At 48.2% G+C, this 20,047-nt stretch overlaps 1 long non-coding RNA gene across 4 annotated transcripts in view; it reads left to right on the top strand.

Annotated features, from left to right (window-relative positions):
* The first annotated feature begins 1,895 nt into the window (after positions 1 to 1,895).
* The window catches only part of LOC141092124 (uncharacterized), a 120,390-nt gene continuing 102,238 nt past the window's right edge, over positions 1,896 to 20,047 (top strand). For all 4 annotated transcript variants that reach the window (XR_012232687.1, XR_012232689.1, XR_012232690.1 and 1 more), the window contains exons 1-2: positions 1,896 to 1,980; positions 2,676 to 2,765. This is a non-coding gene — a long non-coding RNA (uncharacterized lncRNA). The remainder of the gene's footprint in view (positions 1,981 to 2,675; positions 2,766 to 20,047) is intronic.

Genomic DNA, 20,047 nt, shown 5'->3' with positions numbered 1-20,047 from the left:
GTGTGTACGAGGTGTACAGAGCAGAGATGTGTGTGTACTAGGTGTATGGAGCGGAGCTGTGTGTGTATGGGGTGGAGCTGCGTGTGTATGGGGTGTGCGGTGTGGAGCCGTGTGTACAAGGTGTACGGAGCAGAGCCGTGTGTGTATGGGGTATGTGGAATGAAGCCGTGTATGTACGAGGTGTATGGGGTGTGCGGAGCGAAGTCGTGTGTGTACGAGGTGTATGGAGCAGAGCCGTGTGTGTATGGGGTGTGTGAAGCAGAGCCGTGTGTGTATGAGTTGTACAAAGCAGAGCCGTGTGTGTACAAGGTGTACAGAGTGGAGCCACATGTGTACAAGGTGTATGGAGTGGAGCCATGTGTGCATGGGGTGTGCAGAGCGGAGCCATGTGTATGAGGTGTATAGGGTGTGCGGAGCAGAGCCGTGTGTGTAAGAGGTGTATGGAGCGGAGCCGTGTGTGTATGGGGTGTGCGGAGTGGAGCCGTTTGTGTACGTGGTGTACTGAGCGGAGCCGTGTGTCTACGAGGTGTACGGAGCAGAGCCGTGTGTGTACGAGGTGTACGGAGCGGAGTCGCGTGTGTATGAGGTGTAAGGAGCGGAGCCGTGTGTGTACGGAGTGGAGGTATGTACGGAGCGGAGCCATGTGTGTGTGTGAGGTGTACAGAGCAGAGCCACATGTGTACGAGGTTTACGGAGCGGATCCGCATGTGTATGAGGTATACGGAGCGGAGCCGCGTGTGTACGAGGTGTACGGAGCGGGGAGGTGTACGGAGCGGAGATGTGTACGAGGTGTACGGAGCGGAGATGTCTACAAAGTGTACGGAGTGGAGATGTATGCGAAGTGGAGCCGCATGTGCACAAAGTGTACAGAGCGGAGCCGTGTCTATAATCTGTTTTTTGAAATTGGTACAATAAATTATATTTTATCTGGACTTTTTGTCGCTTGTTTGGAGTTTTTCTCAGTTTTTTTCTTGTATACTGTGTATTTTCGGGGCCTCTCCTCACCCATTCTGCATTTCTTCCCACTTCTTGCATACTGTGCATTGTCCGTGCCGCTCTGCCTGTATCCATTTGCTAATTGTATAACTGCTGATGCCGGATCTATCACATTGAGTCAACACAGAGAAAAATGATCGGCACACTGACTTAATGATATGAGGTCTGCAAACAAAAGTTCTCATATGGAGATCTGGGCAGCTGAGATTCGGAGCCCGCAGACACCATTGTCATAGCAAATTAAACCTTTTAATAGGGCGCATTGGTTTCAGCTGTTTTCTGCCTATCGCAGAGGAACAAAAAGTGCTTCCTTCACTATGGGGATCCAGATAACTCCACAGCAGATCGCACAATTGATGCTCATGTGTTTTTGAATTTAATTAACTGTAACAAATTGAAATTATTTGTTTGCTTTGTAAACTTGGTTTAATTAGAATTTCATTAAGTCGAACGTATTTGGTGAATCGGCTGCTCCTATTTCCTGATAATGATGTTATTAATCGTGTAAGTGATCAGAAGTAATTTCATTAGAGGTGGTGAGGACGTGCAGGTATCACTCATGTATGAAATGCCTGGACCCAAGGATGTCATTAGTACTATAAGGAACTTTTCCTAACAGTCATTAGAAAGTGAAGAACATGCCGGACAGCGCCTTGCATTTAGATGTGGCTGTAATCGGTACTGCTGCTAAATTGTGTTCAACTGAATATGGGTGGTGTTACAATTCCTCTGCTCAGAGTGTCTGGGCCTCAGTGTGGACAGCTCTGTCATCCTAACCTGTGCTGGGGTGTGCTGAGCTGTCAGTGCTTTGATTGATAGCTTGTTGATCTATCTGAGACTGGTAGGTGCAAAGATTTCTACAGGTGCTCCCTGTTCTTGGTAATTGCCCTGCCATTTAGGTGAGCCGTCTGGTCCAGATCACTGCCAGTCAAAGCTTGTTCTAAGCCTATGCACTCTGGTGTGTGTTCGCCTGATCCCTGTGCTGTAAGTTCTGATCTTCTTCTGCTCCTGACCTTTGGACCGTGTTCAGACTACCCGTTAGTTATTGCCCCTTTGGACCGTGTTCAGACTACCAGTTTGTCATTGCGCCATTGCATCTGATATTCTGCTGCTGACCTTTGGACCGTGCTCTGACTACGTGTTTGTTATTGCCCCTTTACTTATCCGCTATTTCTCTGGTATTCTGATGCTGGCATGTAACAAGACTTATGACTTCATATTTTCCCTTGGTTTACCACATGCTCTTGTGGCATTAACCCTGGCACATCTGACTCTGTTGACTCACGGCTTGGCCATGGGTTGTGACTAGCATCACAGGTGGACTGCAGTTTCAAAATCAGCCACATCCAAATCCATAGCTGCAATCAGTAGCACAAGCTGCAATCAGTAGCATGTCCCCCCTTAGTAGGGTGTTGGGGTCACCTTGTAGAAAAATGCTTATACTCAATTTTGCCATGGTTAAGTGTTTACGTGCCCTGGCTGTTCCCATTGGTTTCCGCATTTTATTCCCAATAAACAAGACTCAAATGAGAAGAATAAAAAACAAATTGTGTTTTGTTGTATTTATAGTTATTAACATTTCATATAGAATGCATCCTTCATACTTTATTTTATCATTATAACAGGAAATTATTAGTGATTTTTTTTTTGGACTCTTTAATTCTTGCTTTTTCCCCTAGGTTTCTATTTGACCTAACATCACATTCGCCCACATAAGTACCGATCCTGTATAATCCGGCTGCAATAACTCCAAATCCATGGCAGCTCAGGTAAATCTCAGGTTTTCAAAGTTCTTCTAAGCTTTCAGTTTCCTAAGACATTAGTCACGTGAAAGTCCAAAATGTGATTGCTGATATTCACTTGTCTCCCCGGTTGGATGGGGTCATGGATGGAGCAGAGGCAGGACGTGCTACTGTAACAAATGGAACACCATACTGGAATAGTAACCAATGTCAAATGAATGTCGCAATGTAATATTATCTGCAGCCACAACACATTGTGATACCCAGAAGAAATAGAAGTAATGGCATGTATTATCATTTATTATTGCCACTTTATTATAGAGTCTGTCAAGAGTCAAGAATAGATCCAATGTTCATACAAGTCCTGTTTAAGCATATGGACTTATCAGAAGAGCCTCCCATGCTAAGCGGGGGACAACTGATCAACCTGGCCCCTTCACATATTACATGGTCAACCAGAGATTTAAATGTTTTGTCACATGCTGAAGCAATGTTACTATTTCATGTAAATCCAGGTTATAGTTTCCTTGTCTATTTACAGCAGATCAACAGGGATCCTGAGGCTTGGACCTGAAGCCCAATGTTGCTCATTAAATTTTATAATTCATATGAAAAAATAATAGTTTTTGTCATGGCCCCGGTCCCCACTTGCCTCACTGCGTGCACCTCCCGGCGCGCTCCTGCTGCCTGGCGCGTCCCCGCGCCGGCCTCCGGCTCCCCTGGCGTCGGGCACCTGCGCACTGCCTTACTCCTGGCGCGTAACCTCCTGGGTAGTATGACACGGTGGCCCCGCCTCCAACATGGTGGCGCCCATCTCTACTTATGCTCAGCGTCTGGACAGGTAAGACGCCTGTCTATCGAATGCGGTGACACTGTCTCTTGGCGGCGTTCTCTGTGTTTCAGGCCCCTTCATCCTTGCCACTGCCTGCGCTGTGCTCTGTGTCTCTGGTTCCCTCGTCCTCGCCCTGCACTGTCTCTGTTATCTCTCCTTCTGTACTTCTGCCTTACCGTGTCCTCCTTGGGTCCCTACACCTTCCCTGTCCTGCTCCATCCTTCCTCTTGTCCTACCCTCATAACTTCCCTGCTGTTTGCCTTGCTTCTCGCCTAGTGTGTTATTTGTGCTTCCTCTCTATTGCAGCCTCCAGTCATTGTTGACCTCGGCGCTCCTGTCCCGTGCCCTGCCCTAGGTCTCTGTGCTCACCTGTGCTTAACTGTACTGATACGTCTGTGCCTCTTTACCAGTCTATAGCCCCAGTCGTCCCTTTGGTTCTGGCTGTCGCGGTTCTATTCCCTGGGGGTCTGTCCTTAACACTCCCTGTATATGGGGTGGTTCTCACCTGAGCGCTCGCCCTCGGGGGCTCTGGAGCCATGAGCCAGCGCATCCACTTCCTGGTTTTCTCTACGTTCCTCTTTGCAACAGCAAACTGTAACAGCAACAGCATAGACAGGCCATGGACTCCGCTGGAGCCACGGCTGCCCAAAAAGAGTTAGTTTTCATAAAGGACATCATGCGTGTCTGGTTCTCCCGAAGGAAAACTATGGACTCGGGCCTTTCCGCTCTCCAATCCTCTGATCCTGGTAACGCCGCCCAGTTGGCTGGCTTACAACAAGAATTGGCTCAGCAACGTGACACCCAATCACATATCCTCAGCTACATGGCTTCGGTGGACGGTCGGTTGCTTTCCTTGCACTCGGCCGCCTCTGCTTCCCCTGCTGCGGGTTCCCATCCTCCTCTGCGGTTGGCCAAACCACCCCGGTATAGTGGTGATGCCAAATTGTGCCGGGGTTTTATAAATCAGTGCCGCCTACATTTTGAACTGCTGCCCCAGCAGTACCTCACAGACCGAGCCAAAGTGGCCTTCATCATCTCTCATCTGAAGGGGGACGCTTTGGTTTGGGTCAATCCCCTCTGGGAGCGTGATGACCCTGTGGTTACCCAGTTATCCATTTTTCTTGACACTTTCCGTCGGGTTTTTGACGAACCGGGTCGTCTAGCCTCCACCACTGAGGCTTTGTTCAACCTCTGCCAAGGTTCTCTAACCATGGGCCAGTACGCCATACAGTTTAGGACCCTGTTCTCTGACTTAGGTTGGAATAATGAGGCCTTGGTGGGCGCCTTCTGGCGAGGCCTCTCGAGTCATATAAAAGATGAGCTCGCTGGTCGTGATACCCCAACAGCTCTGGAGGATTTGATCTCTCTAGCCACCTGGATAGATCTCCGGTTTCAAGAACGGGCCAGGGAGAGAAGGGTCTCTCGTCCATTATCGTCTGTTCGCAGACCACCCAGTCCTCGACCTAGGAGCCTCTCCTCACCCTCTGCACCCGAACCGCCTGAAGCTTTCTGACCAGCATCGTAGGGAGAGAAGCCTCCAGGGTCGTTTCTACTGCGGTAGCGGTTCCCATTTGCTCCGAACTTGTCCTGATCCTCCGGAAAACTTCTCCGCCTAGGCTAGGTAAGAGAGGCCTTCCTGGGCGTTTGTGATACCTCTCTACCCGTCACTTTGTCTGTCCTCTTGCATGTTGGTGGGAAGCGGGCTTCTCTAGTGGCCTATGTGGACTTGGGTGCCGCCGGGAATTTTATTAGGCTGGAGGAAGTTAACAAATTTTCTATTCCCGTGAGGGCCTTGGAGAATCCTCAAGTTCTCGCCTCCGTAGATGGTCGAGAACAGCTAGAGACAGTCACTCTCGTCACTCATGAGGTAGAGTTGCAAGTGGGGGCTCTGCACAAGGAGAAAATTACGTTTTACGTCTTAGCAGGTATTTCCCATCCAATCCTACTCAGTCTTCGTTGGCTGCGGCTCCACAAGCCCACCTTAGGTTGGCATAGCGGCAACGTCTTGCGCTAGGGGGAGTCTTGTCGGGCTCGGTGTCTGCTGTCAGTGCGTCCCGTAAGTACCTCTTGTTCTACCCTTGTTCCCTCCGGATTGCCGTCGGCTTACTGTGCTTTTTTGGATGTTCTTGACTAGAAAAAGGCTGAGACTCTTCCTCCGCACCGTCCCTACGACTGCCCCATTGAGCTTGTTCCAGGTACCACTCCTCCTCGTGGAAGGATTTATCCTCTCTCCTCGGCAGAGACCCAAGCCATGTCTGAATACATCCAAGACAATCTGGCCATAGGCTTCATTTGGAAGTCTTCGTCCCCTGCAGAAGCAGGCTTCTTTTTCGTAAAGAAAAAAGATGGGTCGCTGCGCCCGTGCATCGATTATTGTGGCCTGAATCGCATCACGGTGAAGAATAAATATCCACTGCCACTCATCTCTGAGCTCTTTGATCGCTTGAAGGGAGCACGTGTGTATACTAAGCTTGATCTACGAGGGGCCTATAATCTGGTTCGCATACGCTCTGGGGACGAGTGGAAGACTGCGTTCAACAAGCGAGACGGGCACTACGAGTATTTGGTTATGCCCTTTGGGCTCTGCAACGCACCTGCAGTATTCCAGGAACTCGTTAATGATGCCATTCAAGAACTCCTCTACTCCTCCGTCGTCTACCTGGACGACATCTTAGTCTTCCCCCCTGATCTGGCCACACATCTCCGAGACGCTCGCCAAGTCCTCCAACGTCTCAGAGAGAACCACCTTTTTGCCAAGTTGGAGAAATGCCTCTTTGAGCAAACTTCATTGCCTTTTCTTGGTTACATCATCTCGAACTCAGGGTTAGAGATGGATCCTGAGAGTCTCGGCTGTTCTCAATTGGCCACGTCTAGTGTTGAGCGATACCATCCGATATTGAGAATTGGATTGGATCGGCCCGATACCCAAAAAAATATCGGTATCGCCGATTCCGTTACCGGAAGTCCCATTCAAGTCAATGGGACAGAAATATTGGAATTAGAAAACCCTTTCTTTACTTGCACATCCAGTTTGGGAGGGGGAAGAGTGTGGGCGGTGCATGGGCGGACACTGTGCGTGTCTGTGCGGGCCTGCCGGGGGTCTGTACGGGCCTGCCGGGGGCTTGTGCCGGCTGCTGGGGGTCTGTGCGGGCCTGCCGGGGGTCTGTACGGGCCTGCCGGGGGCTTGTGCTGGCTGCCGGGGGTCTGTACGGGCCTGTCGGGGGCTTGTGCCGGCCGCCGGGGGTCTGTATGGGCCTGCCGGGGGCTTGTGCCGGCTGCCGGGGGTCTGTACGAGCCTGCCGGGGGCTTGGGCTGGCTGCCGGGGGTCTGTGCGGGCCTGCTAGGGGTCTTGTGTGTGTGCAGGCATCGTCCGATGGGACTACAAGTCACATCGGGCGATGCCTGCTACAATGACTGTGATTGACACATTAGCCAATGATGGGACAGTAGTAGTCCCATCATCCGGCTAATGTGTTGAATGTAAAAAAAAAACCAAACCATACATACTACATACATATACAACATACATACTACATATATACAACATACATACATACTACATACATCTAATATATAAAGCTCAAAGTGTGTATGTATGTGTGTGTGAATGTGTGTATGTCCGGGATAGGCATCCGCACCGTCGCAGCTACAGCAATAAAATTTGGCACAATCACACGTCTGGACCCCGAGAGCGTCCTAAGGTATGTTGTGAGGCGGAATTTTAACCCCGCGCGTTCCAATTCACCAAACAATTTTGCCCCTATCTACATACTGGGGGAAAAAGTGTGTGTGCATCAAGCCCCGCCCCTCATTATGATGTCATAATGCCCCTATTTGCATACTGGGGAAACAGTGTGTGCGTATCAAGCCCCGCCCCTCATTATGATGTCACAATGGTTGCCATGGCGACGCTGATGTCCTCATAGGTTGCAAGCCCTGCGGCCGCTCATTATGATGTCATAATGGTTGACTATGGGATGGAGGATATGTATGACGGGTATATGGGCACGGGACTATGGGATGACGGATATGTATGATGGGTATATGGGCATGGGACTATGGGATGGAGGATATGTATGGTGGGTATATGGGCATGGGACTATGAGATGAAGGATGTGTGAGGGGTATATGGGCATGAGACTATGGGATGAAGAATATGTATGATGGGTATATGGGCACGGGCCTATGGGATGGAGGATATGTATGATGGGTATATGGGCACGGGCCTATGGGATGGTGGATATGTATGATGGGTATATGGGCACGGGCCTATGGGATGGTGGATATGTATGATGGGTATATGGGCACGGGACTATGGGATGGAGGATAATTATAATTTGTTATAACTAACCACAGTTAGTTACTATGCCCGGGCACCGCCGGGCTCTTCAGCTAGTACTTCATATATACTACATTCATACAACATACATACTACATATATACTACATTCATACAGCATATATACTACATTCATACAACATACATACTACATATATACTACATTCATACAGCATACATACATACTACATATATACAAAATTCATACAACATACATACTACATATATACTACATTCATACAGCATACATACATACTACATATATACTACATTCACACGACATATATACTACATTCATCCAGCATACATACTACATACATACTACATATATACAAAATTCTTACAACATACATACATACTACATATATACTACATTCAACATACATACATACTACATACATATATATACTACATTCATACAACATACTTACTACATACTACATACAATACATTCATACAATACATACATATAGACATACAGTACATATAACATAGAGTACATACTCCCGAATACTTGTCACTTTCATATATATATATATATATATATATATATATATATTTTTTTTTACATTCAACACATTAGCCGGATGATGGGACTGTCCCATCATTGGCTAATGTGTCAATCAATTGGCTAATGTGTCATTGTAGCAGGCATCGCCCGATGGGACTTATAGTCCCATCGGATGCTGCCTACACACACAAAACCCACAGCAGGCCCGCACAGACCCCTGGCAGCTGGCACAGGCCCCCGGCAGGCCCGTACAGACCCCCGGCAGCCGGCACAAGCCCCCGGCAGGCCCGTACAGACCCCCGGCAGCCGGCACAGGCCCCCGGCAGGCCAGTACAGACCCCCGGCAGCCAATACAGACCCCCAGCAGCCGGCACAGGCCCCCAGCAGGCCCGTACAGACCCCCGGCAGCCGGTACAGACCCCCGGCAGCCGACACAGGCCCCCGGCATGCCCGTACAGACCCCCGGCTGTCGGCACAGACCGCGCATCATGATGACATCATTTCAGCAGCCAATCACAGCCACAACTGTGGCTCATTGCATTATGGGGATTTCTGATTCCGGTATCTGATATTGAAAAAATATCGGTACTCGGTGTCAGAATTCCGATACAGCGAATATCGGCCGATACCCGATATTTGCAGTATCGGAATGCTCAACACTAGCCACATCCCCTCGGAGTAAAGGCAATTCAGTGGTTTTTTTCTTCTTCTTCTTCATTGACGAAACCTATCTCTGCTCTTGTCCGTAAAGGAGCCGGTCCCAAGCATTGGCCCTCTGATGCAGAAGCTGCCTTTGAAGCCCTGAAACAAGAGTTCTCTAAGTCTCCTGTACTCCATCGCCCGGATGCCAGCAGGCCATTCATTCTCGAGGTTGACGCATCCTCGGTGGGAGCTCGAGCAGTTCTTCTGCAGAAATCCTCCTCTGGCCGTGCTCTCACCTGCGGATTCTTTTCTAAGGCCTTCTCCGCTCCCGAGCGTAACTATGCCGTTGGAGATGGAGAACTCCTGGCCATAAAAATGGCTCTCGAAGAGTGGCGCCATCTTCTCAAGGGTGCCCTCCATCCGTTCATCATTTTTACGGATCACAAAAATTTGGCCTACCTTCAGTCCGCCCAAAAGCTCAACCCCCGGAAGGCCAGATGGTCACTGTTCTTCGAACGCTTTGACTTCGAACTCCACTTCCGACCCTGGGATAAGAACATCAAGGCGGATGCCCTATCACGGTCATTCCTGTCAGTAGATAAGGAGGAGGGTCCAACCTATCTCATCGACCCTGCCAAGATCCTTACAGTAGCCCCATTAATCCTGGTCTCCCCACCATCTGGTAAGACCTTTGTTCGGAGTGGAAATAGACTAAAGGTTCTACATTGGAGTCACTCGTCAAAGTTTTCTGGACATTCAGTAGTTAAAAAGACTCTCTCGCTTGTCTCCTGCCATTATTGGTGGACTTCGAATCGCAAAGACATCCAGGATTTCATCACCTCCTGCCCTTCTTGTGCTCGGAACAAAGTTCCTCGACACCCTCCTTCGGGACTCCTACATCCGTTACCTGTGCCTGCCAACCCATGGACTCATATTGCTATGGATTTCGTCACAGATTTGCCTCCTTCTTCTAGATGTACGGTTATATTGGTGGTCGTGGATCGATTTTCCAAAATGGCCCACTTCATCGCTCTACCTGGTCTGCCTACTGCTCCAGAGTTGGCGAAGATCTTTCTGCTTTACGTCTTTCGCCTCCATGGTTTCCCTCAGCATATTGTCTCGGATCGAGGAGTCCAGTTTACCTCCTGTTTTTGGCGAGCTCTCTGCGGATTGCTGAAGATAACGTTGGATTTTTCCTCAGCCTATCACCCCCAGTCTAAAGGTCAAGTCGAGCGGGTCAACCAGGCACTGACATCTTACCTTCGGCATTTTTCCAATGCTCATCAAGATGATTAGGTCTCTGTTCTTCCTTGGGCAGAATTTGCCTATAACAACCATCCAAGTGAAGCCTCCTCTAAATCTCCCTTTTTTGTGGTTTTTGGTCAACACCCCGGCATTCCCCTTCCTGTGTCCCCTACCTCGGGTGTACCAGCAGCGGACTCCTTGTCTGTGGACTTCTCTCAGATTTGGAGGAAGACCAAAGTAGCCCTTGAGAGTGCCAGCCCCAGAATGAAGAGGTATGCCAACAAAAAACGGCTAGACGCTCCTCCGTATCGCCCAGGGGATAGGGTTTGGTTATCTTCTCGGCATATCAGGTTGAAGATCCCCCTCCTACAAGTTAGGTCCTCGTTACATTGGTCCCTTTGAGGTCTTAAGTCGCATCAACGACGTGGCCTACAAGCTGAGATTGCCCGCCTCGCTAAAGATTCCCAATACCTTTCATGTATCTCTCCTCAAACCTGCAGTATTTAACCACTTCCAATCAGCGTCCTCCCAATCCTCCCAACCTTGTAGCTCAGATAACATCTTTGAAGGTACGGGATATATTGGCTATGAAGACAGTTAAGGGAAAAACTCTGTTTTTGGTTGATTGGAAGGGTTTCGGTCCCGAGGAGAGATCATGGGAACCCCAGGAGAATATTGATGCTCCTCGCATTATGAGACGGTTTCTTGCCAGCGTTAGGAGGAGGGGGCATAAAGTGGGGGTACTGTCACGGCCCCGGTCCCCACTTGCCTCACTGCGCGCACCTCCCTGCGCGTCCCCGCTCCCAGCCTCCGGCTTCCTCGGCGTTGGGCACCTGCAAACTTTCTTACTCCTGGCGCGCAGCCTCCTTGGTAGTGTGACGCACTGGCCCCGCCTCCAACATGGTGGCGCCCATCTCTACTTATGCTCGGCGTCTGGACAGGTAAGACGCCTGTCTATTGAATGCGGTGACGCTGTCTCTTGGCGGCGTTCTGTTTCAGGCCCCTTCATCCTTGCCACTGCCTGCGCTGTGCTGTGTCTCTGGTTTCCTCGCCCTGCGCTGTCTGTTATCTCTCCTTCTGTACTTCTGCCATACCGTGTCCTCCTTGGGTCCCTACACCTTCCCTGTCCTGCTCCATCCTTCCTCTTGTCCTACCCTCATAACTTCCCTGCTGTTTGCCTTGCTTCTCGCCTAGTGTATTATTTGTGCTTCCTCTCTATTGCAGCCTCCAGTCATTGTCGCCCTTGGCGCTCCTGTCCCATGCCCTGCCCTAGGTCTCTGTGTTCACCTGTGCTTAACTGTACTGATACGTCTGTGCCTTTTTACCAATCTATAGCCCCAGTCATCCCTTTGGTTCCGGCTGTCGCGGTTCTATCCCCTGGGGGTCTGTCCGTAAAACTCCCTGTATAGGGGGTGGTTCTCACCTGGGCACTCGCCCTCGGGGGGCTCTGGAGCAGTGACCCAGAGGGTCCACTTCCGGGTTTTCTCTACGTTCCTCTTTGCAACAGCAAACCGTAACAGTTTTATATAAAAAACACATACATATATTAAAAAAAATGAGAGTTCAGCCACTAGAGGTTACAAAAGTGATAGACGATCTCTAAGCTACACTATCAGTATTTTGGAATAAGGAAACTCCTCTGAGTGTAATAACTTCAACATATGACCATTTTAATGCTTTAGTAAGAAATAATATATGTATATATAATCATTATTTTCTTGTTTTTGGCTTCTTATGTTATGTGTTTATTGGTTGTGGCGGAGGCAATTGGGTACTTAGAATTCAAAGTGTCCTGGTGCAAAATTTTGACCTGGGCCCCCCAGCTGTATGATGGTCAGATGCATCGGCCCTTATAGCATTCTAAATACCATAAAGACATATGTATTGCTCCCCCCACCTATATTGTAGTAATGTCTTCATTCCTGGGCATCTTCCAGATACATATGTCAATCCATCCAGGGCTCCTTCTTGGCATATGTCCCCCCCATCATGGTATATATGTCCCCTCATATCTTTGTATATATGTCTCCCATCCTGGGTCCATCCTGGTATATATGTCCACCATCCTGGTATACATGTCCCCCATCCTGGGTCCATCCTGGTATATATGTCCACCATCCTGGCATATATGTTTCCAATCCTGGGTCCATCCTGGTATATATGTTCTTGTTATGCCTCTGCATTGAAAAAATAATGAAACTTCTCAGCTGCCTCCATTCGTAAGATATAAGGCTTCTTCTTCTGTATGCGGCACAGAGGCTGGCAGCAGACATTGGCGTGCCGGCTATGATGGCACATGATGTCACTGCCATGCAACACCAATGCCTGGCACGTCTACGTTGGCTGCCGGCCTCTAACTGGCTAGCGACATTTATTGCAGCAAAGGGAGCCGGAAGGTGCGTGTGCTGCAATACACTTCAGCTGAATGTGCATCCTCGGACGAACATCCAGCTGAAGTAGGCGCTGTCGTCGGTGGGCCCGATCATTACACCCCTGGGCGAAGGTATGTTTTTATTTTATGCCTTTATTTTACTACATTAATAAGACAAAAATGAAATCAGAAATGCAGAAATAACATTATTGTTAGTTGTACGTTTCTGTCTTTTTAATAAGATTAGTATTATGTGTGCCTGACTATTCCATTTCTTGCTTTTTATATTTGCTTTTTACTGTGGGTGATGTGGTCTTTTTCTTGATGTTATGTATTATTATATTATTTCTATTATGATGTTTCTCATGCATTAGATATTATTCTTGTTGCTGTTATGTATGATTATAGCTTTTTTTTTTACTATAAATCTTTACTTTTAAGGATTTAGTAAAGCTTTACATAATGAGGCTTATCTTACCTAATCAGAGTATTGAAGAGAAGAGCAGAGTCCGTACTATGGAATAATCTACTTCTCAGAAGTGGTCTTTCTGAGGTCTCACTAACAGGCGTGAAGCCTGGGAATGCTGATTACAATCCCAGAACAATATGCTAACAGATCAATGACAGCCCCATGGCCTAAGCACATAACACTGAATTGATCCATCTTCTCATTTACTTATACGGAGAACGTTTCCTCCATCACAGCTTATAAAATCGTATGTCAACACTGAGCAATATCGATGAAATTAACCATCCATTGACAGGTTGCCTTCACCATTAGCTCATATGTCTGTAGCCCCCTTCATAGTCTTGTAGATCAGCGTCCACAATGCCAAAAATCTTTTTGTGATGCTTATCAAAGTTGGACTATCCGCTCTGCCATAAAATATTCACATAAATTAAATAATTAGGAGATGAGACATTGAAACAGTAACATAAAGTTACAGACACTCTGCGCCAGGCAGGTAATAGAGTTATACGATGAGTTTTTACCTACCTACAACTTCTACCAGGGAAGGGACCCACACATTTTATCTACCCCAAATGGGTCTTATACTGATTTATACAACCAGTATTAAAGAGGTTTCCAAAAATCGAGACTTGTTCCCTATCCAAAGGATAGGAGGAAACTTACTGATCTCTTGTGGTTCAACTTCTGGATTATCCAGTAATCTAGAGAATGAGGCTCTGAAGAGCTCTGAATGGAGCGGAGGTAAAAAAGCATAAGCAGCTCTTCTCTGTTCATTATGTATGGGACATCTGGATATACCGGAGCACTGTATTCTAATGCCAGCAGTCTCATGGACAATGATCACTGTTGGGAGGGATGGTGCGTATGCTTGGTCGTAAGATGAAATTGTGCATGGAAGCTTGGCAGCTCTTAATAGGGCTTCGCAGACAGACATTGCTCTAACCACTTGGCTTATAAAGTCAGGGGGTAACACTGGTCTTCACTGGTTTTCTACTCCCGTACAGCGATCTGGATTGGCAGAGAGAAGTTGAAATACTTGGTAAAAACCAGAGATGGCTGAGTCAGATCATATTCTGAAGTTAGGCTCACGGCTATGAGGATGCCGAGATCAATAGCAGGAGGATGGAGTCAGAATTGATAGGAATTCAAAATACTCTTAAGTTAGTAACTAGAAACAGCAGCAGAATATTGCAGCAGGTATGCAGTGTGCGACAAACCAGAGTCAAAATACACTTAACTGACAGCTTCTAGCCAACTACTGGGGAGGTTTAAATAGGGTGTGGCACCGCACAATGTGCACATCAGAGAGCTGATATTAGTACTTTTAGTAACCCACAAGTTGCTTGACTGGGCAGCATCACTAGCCCCAGCAATACAAATGTTTAACTGGACCACACTTGCGTTGCCCAGTGGCATCACAGTGTAAATGTGGTGCCATCTAGTGACAAAGGCTGAAAAAGTAGGGACAAGTTCTGACATGGATGTTGTATTACCTCCTTTTTGGTCCCCGGGAACCTTATGCCTGGTTTATCAAGGAATGATTGATGAAGTTTCCTGATTAAGTTGTCAGCATAATTTTTACTAAATAAAACCAAAGATCTCCCCACTTTTCCAATGTACCAGATATTGTAATGATCCTCTCACTATCATAATCTACAATGCTTTGCACTTCATACTCCAGACTGCCCCTGACCAATACAGGATTTCTAATAGGGGCGACCAGTTTACTTTTATTTATATATTCACAGGGGCTCACCTATAATGAGGTGGGTTAAGCCAGCCACCATGCTGTGCACAGCGGGCGGCATTATGCGCTCTCCAACCCGCAGCACCTACAATTTAGCCTCTGCACGCTGGTGCTGCGATAGCATGCAGAGGCTTCTAATTGATGAGGTCACATGAAGGAAGGAGTCAGGGCCCCCTGATCATGTGACCCTTGACTCCTCCCCTCCTGTGACCTCATCACAGGTCCTGTGGCACAGCTCAGTGTGTGCAGGACTCTGCTGTGCTGGTTGCCATGGTGCTGGATGAGTAAGTTTATGTGTGGGATCAGGGGGGAATTTACAGGGTGGATGTAGCAGAGCCATGTGTGTACAAGGTGTACAGAGCAGAGCCGCATGTGTGTGAGGTGTACAGAGCAGAGCCATGTGTACAAGGTGTACAGAGTGGATCCACTTGTGTTTGAGGTGTACGGAGCGGAGCCATGTGTGCACAAGGTGTACGGAGTGGAGCAGAGCCGCGCGTGTGCGAGGTGTACGGAGCAGAGCCGTGCGTGTTCGAGGTGTACGGAGCAGAGATGTGTGCGAGGTGTACAGAGCGGAGATGTGTATGAGCCGTGAGTGTACGAGGTGTATGGAGCGAAGCCGCGTGTGTATTGGGGCGTAGAAAATGGATCCCTGTGTGTACAAAATGTACGGAGCTGAGCCGTGTGTGTACAGAGCAGAGCCATGTGTGTACGAGGTGTATTGAGCAAAGCCGCATGTGTACAAGGTTTACAGAGTGGAGCCATGTGTGTACAAGGTGTGCAGAGTGTGGCCACGTGTGTGAAAGGTGCACGGAGCAGAGCTGCATGTGTACGAGGTTTACGGAGTGGAGCCATGTGTGTACGAGGCATAAAAAGCGGATCCATGTGTGTATGAGGGGTGCGGAGCCAAATATGTACAAGGTGTATGGAGGGGAGCATTCATACCTCCCAGCGGGACAGTCCCTATTTTGAGAGAGAGTCTGCTCCACTGCCCAAGCAGGGAGCTTACTTTTCCAATGGACACAGGAGTACATGATGGAGTCCCGAGGAGTAGAGATGAGCGACTTTGCCTTTTTTCGGGTCGAGTCGGGTTTCATGAAGCCCGACTTTCGCAGAAGTCGGGTCGAACAAAATCGGCCGATTATAGGGAAAAGTCGGAGGCCGACTGAAACACAAAACCCAATGCTAGTCAATGGGGAAGCAAAGTCGGCAGGGAGTGGAGGACAGTAAACACACCTACAGTGCCCATTTCAATGCCAAAAACATCAATTCTTATAACTGAAGCTTGTCAACCTTAATTTACTTCCTAATAATAGCTACACATTGAAAACTGGGGGTTATTTGGCTAAAGTTGTGGGGGGGTTGGGCTGGCTCCAGGTTTTCGTGTGCCCTGGGCCAAAGAGTGTCAGTGCGCCCCTTTAACACATACCATAACTAGTGTTGAGCGACTTTTGTTTTTTTAGGGTCGAGCTTCGTTTCATGAAACCCGACTTTTCCAAAAGTCGGGTCGAGCAAAATCGGCCGACTATAGGGAAAAGTCGGGGTCGTCCCGAAACACGAAACCCAATGTAAGTCAATGGAGAATTAAAGTCGGCAGTGAGAGGAGGACAGGAAACACACCAACAGTGCCCATTTGAATGCCAAAAGCATAAATTCTTGTTACTGAAGCTTGTCAACCTTAATTAACTTCATAATACTAGTTACGCACTTAAAAATGGGGGTTATTTGGCTACAGTTTTGGGGGGGGGGAGGGCTGGCTCCAGGTTTTCATGGGCCCAGGGCCAAAGAGCGCCCCTTTAACACATACCATAACTCATGATGCTCCGATACGGCAGAGAAATAGCAGTATAGTACAATGAAAAATACTTCACTTCTTACATCTCATGACTGATATCCATTTTAAATTCTCCAATACCTCCAAAAACAGGCAGTATATAACTCCATACAGTATTATGGCCAGCGCTTAGTGCGCTATACAGAGTGATGAGGCCCATATATTTCTCCATACGGAATCATTATTCCCATAAAATGTTTCAAACCGTTTATGATGAGCTCCACATAATGCTACAGTATATGTTGGTCCCAACGGATGAAGCTCCAATGTCTTATGGGCCCAAATAATGCTCCATATATAATGGGCCCCATTTCTACTGCTCTAGTGTATAATGGGCCCTGTAAATGCTGCTCCAGTGTCTGATGTCCACCTTTGGAATGCTCCAGTGTATGGTGGGCCCCATATATCATTCACCAGAGTATAGTGCTCCCCAAAAATTGCTGTCCCAACATTGAAAACAATTACATAAGTCTCTTCTTGCTAGGGAATCCCTGCACTAGTCTGAACTCCTTGTCGTCCCCATCTTCCATCTCACTGCACTTGGCTGTTTAGGCCCTCCCACCGGCAGAGACACTTTTGCGTACTATGCGGTGCCCTGTGCCAGTGCCATCGCCAATGAGTATGCCCCCCCACCTGCTCAAGGAACCTGCACTTTCATCTGCACCTTCCTCTTTGTCACCGTGTAAGGTGGTATAGTATGCGGGAAGGGGAACCTGAGTTTCCTCTGGGTCAGATTCTGGCTGTGTAGAGTGCGAGGGGAATGTAGTGGTCTGGGTCAATGTACCAGCAGCAACATCCAGCAGTGGCTGGGCCTCAGTGCACTTGTGGCGTCCCCAAGAGTACGGTCGCCACTGTGGCATTAACTTCCTCCTAGGGAGTGTGTTGTCAAGCTTGGGAGCAACAAAGGATCTCTCTAGCAGTGAAACCAACACACAACACATTTCCCACTCCAGGCCAGCAGGGAGACCTCTGAACCTGACTGCTGAGGAGCTGCTCTCTGTGGTCGGGAGGAGGTAAGTTTGGGCACTCTGTGCAGGGAAGGGGAAGTGTGTGGACGTGAGAAGGGGAGCTGGAGGATGAGCAGAGTTAAGGCTCACTCCAAGCTGGAGCGCATGGTCCGGATTCCGGTCTCCGAGTTTGTAGGGACACTGACGTTCCTGCAGCAGAAACCGGGGGAAGTAGCAGCTATAAATGCTCTGTACCCAACTAAGGCTCGGAGGCCCCAGCATCAACGTGTGCGAGGCAGAAGGAAAAGGCTACAGCTGTCTGCCATACAAGTAAAGTCTGAGGAACATCTGTTAGACAGGAGGCGCTTCAGTGAACCACGGTCCTGTGAGTGCTTCCCCCACAAGCGCTGGAAAGGAGACGTTCAGGAAGGTACATGTTGGCGGAGTGTTGGAAGGGAGCTTTCCATTCTGGTCCCGGAGGTTGGCAGAGGTCCTGACCCGGAGGACACAGCACGGAGGCAGGCATCTGGGTAACCAGCAGACTGTGAGTAAAGCTTTGGAACTGCACACTCTGGTGTCCTACAGTTATTCCAGCACTGCTACATCTGGATACCAGCACCTACACTGCCTGTGCCTTTCCCCCATCACTACATCTACACTTCCCTGGGACTCCACCTCCACCTGTGGGGAGCTTCACCATCTTTGCTGCACAACACCATCAGTCCCAGAGGATCTGCATGCAGCGTCGGCCTAACATCTATGTTGCCGAACACCACAGGTGGCGTCAAACTATCTATATAAACTCTTTACCATTATACCACGCCATTTACATGGGCGCCCAGGGCCACCGTCCGGGTCACCGCTGCTGTGACACATCCCACTGACACCGGCCCGGTACCGAGTACCCCACAGCCCTGGGAGGGCGATCTATATGCCGACTGCTGATCGGGCGGCGTTATTCCCACGAACCTCCAAACAGCGTCCCTGAAGGCAAAGTTTTTGGTTTCCGGGGGCAGTATGATTGCAAAGCTGAACCTTAAAGGAATGTCCAAAAGGGCACCACCAGGAGTGGAGCATGTGGCTTAATTGGACTGCACCCAGGAAACCACTACCATACAAGCTACAGAAAAGATGGACAGATTGCAAGCTTTGTTGATTCTGTGTGTGGTGTGGTATGTCCGTTTGTAGTTGTGCTAGCGATTTCTCAGCTTTATTCCGTTAACGACCGAGACTCCGGCATGGCCCCGCGGTACGCGTCAATCTTACTAGAGGGATACGCGAGCATTCCAGTACATGTCCGGGGCTGCATGCACGCTACACTGAAAGGACCAGCTTATGTCGCTTACAGGTGCAGATAACCTGCTGAACTCCGTTAGTGATGGGGATCTGGGATTCAGATTATTCCCCGCGAACGATGATTTCCCAGTAAGTTCAGGTCAACCGCAATTCCGGAGTTAGGCCTAACCGTCATTCCTGAAAAAATTACGTGTCCAAACCACAGGTGCAGCTTGCTTAACAGCTCGGCAGCCGTTCTCAGGCCCAGTATGGATTCAACAACATTGTAGAAAGTTGATAAAGGGTACAGTTTCACCGGATAACACGTGTATATATGTAGCCTAGTTTACACATTAAAAATATGTCTATAGATCAGGAGGCAGACTCAGATGTTCTCAGGCCCAGTATGGATTTGACCAGATTGTACAAAGTTGAGAAAGGGTACTTTATCACTGGATAGCAGGTATATATAGCATAGTTTAAACATGTAAAATCTCTGTGTTCTCAGTATGGATTACACAGCAATCTAAAAAGTGGAAAAAAGGAAATGCATTTGAGGCGTATACAACTATATACTTTTGGTGTTATTTTTAAATCTTCATATATATTTCCGTCTCAGTAATACAGTCCAGCCTCTCCACAATAGGAAATGAGATACATACAATTAGTGACATAAAGGTTATTGATTGCGGAAATCTAGGAATTATTATTCAAGGGAAAAACTTCCGTCACAATTCTCATAGGCGATGCTGACCCTCAATTAATTTGTGTGTTGAGACAGTGAAAACATTTTTTTGTGAATAAAGTCGCTGTATCACACTTCCGTTGATTCCATCACTGTTACTCATCTCAATCCAATTTTTATCACAGGGAGCGATGTAAACATGGTGCTCACTGGCTATCATGATCTGTCACGTAACTTTGGAGTGCAAAAGACAGCAGCCACAGGCCGTAGGCGATTCTATTTGATTGGCATGAGAGGGCACATTTTGAAATGTGCGCCGGAATGTCACACGTTTGTGAGTAGGAAAACTGTGAAAGCTGATGATAAACCACCACTGCATGTAATTGTGAGTCGACGTCCATAAGAAATGGAAG

Source organism: Dendrobates tinctorius, unplaced genomic scaffold (genome assembly GCF_039654945.1).
Source record: "Dendrobates tinctorius isolate UK_male_01 unplaced genomic scaffold, ASM3965494v1 ptg000058l, whole genome shotgun sequence".
NCBI classification, from domain to species: domain Eukaryota; kingdom Metazoa; phylum Chordata; class Amphibia; order Anura; family Dendrobatidae; genus Dendrobates; species Dendrobates tinctorius.
This window is presented reverse-complemented; position numbering and strand designations above follow the sequence as displayed.